This window comes from Phascolarctos cinereus, unplaced genomic scaffold (genome assembly GCF_003287225.1).
Source record: "Phascolarctos cinereus isolate Bilbo 61053 unplaced genomic scaffold, phaCin_HiC Scaffold_726;HRSCAF=1367, whole genome shotgun sequence".
Taxonomy (NCBI): Eukaryota; Metazoa; Chordata; class Mammalia; order Diprotodontia; family Phascolarctidae; genus Phascolarctos; species Phascolarctos cinereus.
The window spans coordinates 423163746-423165741 of NW_027556098.1; positions in this window are offsets into that span (position 1 = coordinate 423163746).

The window sequence follows — 1996 nt, forward strand, 5'->3', positions numbered from 1 at the left end:
ACAGGAAGAAACTGAAGCACAAAATGGATTTGCCCAAAACTCATAATCTTTATGAATGTGACAGCTAGCACTTGAAACCATAGCCATTGAGAGCCCAATGGAATGTTGCAAAAAGCATTTTATATTTAAAGGGAGAATCATGTTGGATTAATAAAAGTTGGAGAAATGTCTCACTATGAAATGCTTCTTCTATAGAATCAGGGAGAAAATGTGTGTAGTGAGCTATGAGCATTTATGGAGGAGAAAGAGAAAATGTGGTATGAAATTTCTCCTCATCAAAAACATCATAGGTGAAAAGTTAAGAAAATTCCATGAAGAGTTTGAGAGAAGCTGGCAAGTTGGATATATTCTGGGGAAAAGATGTTAGGTGTGATCACTGAAGAGAGAGCAAAGAAAAAGCAATCATCTAATTAATTTCCTCAAAGGTGGACATAAAGTCTCAACAAAATGAAATCAGGAAGAGGATTCTTAAAAGATCGTACTCATAATCTGGACTGAACTGAGTGGTGTGGAACTGTTTCCAGCCAAAGTGAAGAAGAGTTCTCTATTTTTTTTATTGAGGGCTTAAGGTGACAGTAGGTGTGATGTATTATACTCAAAATATTTTTTGTCTTTGCATTATGATTGCTTTCACTTATTAACAGTACCTATTCCTTTATTTTCATTATTAGTTACATAGAAATGAGTAACTATTATGGGTTAACTGTGATGGGCCAATTCCAAAAAAAGATATTGAAGGAATATTTATGAGGAATACATTATTTAAATAGACACCTAGGACTATAGAATGTTGGGGATCAAGAGTCAAGAGAACAAGTTAAGAGGCAGACTGATGGTCACAAGAGGGGGGCCACATCTGCAAATCCTTTATACTTGGGATGGCTCATCGATTTCCCCAACCTGCTACATGTAGACCACGTTCAGCCATTGCACATGGTCTTTCATACTCTTCCATTTCATTTTCTTCCATTTCTAATGGAATGATATGATTCACTTGTTGAGATGTTCGATTATTTTTGAGTGCCTCAGACTTATAAGATAGGTGTCATCCTTGACTCCTATATCCCACCCCCGTTTATCTAATAATTCTATTATTTGGTTCTATTATTAATATTCTCTATCATGTGGATAAAATTGAATTTTCATTTTTTCATCACTTGGATTTCTTCCTTAAGACATTTGATTTATACTCTTATTACAATCCTTATTTCACCTTTAAGTTACTTTATTACTATTGTTAAATGTTGAAAAATCAAATAACTTATTGGTTTTTCCCCCCTCTATTTCTTGAGATTCCTAAGACTTTACAAACTTCCTTTTCTTTACGTTTTGTGAGTCATGATTCTTCATTATATAGCATTTACTCTTGGTGGGGGCAATCATATAGGAAAATAGTCTTTTTATTTAAAAATAACTTAAAAAAAGAAAAAAAAAAACTGATCTTTAATTGATTTTCTTACTCCCAACAGAAGTTATTCCAGATCCCACACCTTCTCCATTCTCCCATATCCATCCTCACCGCCATGGGGTGATGCCATGAACCCCAAAACCTCCATTTAAGCAAAGGGCTCAGCTCACACATCTCCTCATTTCTTACCTGGCTCCGATACCTTGGAACTCCTCTGTCAAACTTCTCCATCATGCCCCAAGAAGCTTATGACCATCCTGTAACCCTTCCCCTGTAACACCTCATCAGCCTTGGTACTCTACCTATGCTACCCAACATGGACAGGTCATAGTGGAGAATTCTGGCAAAAGGTGACCCACTAGGGAAGGAAATGGTGAACCACTCCAATATCTTTGCCAAGAAAACCCACGGACAGTTTTAAAATGTTAAAAAAGATGACACTGGACAATGAGCCCCTCAGGCCCGAAGGTACCCAGCATGCTCCTGGGCAAGATAAGAGGACAAGTCCAAGGAGCTCCAGAAGGAATGAAGCACTGGGCCAAAGCCAAAAGGAAGCTCAGCTGTGGATGCCTCGGGTGATGAGAGCAA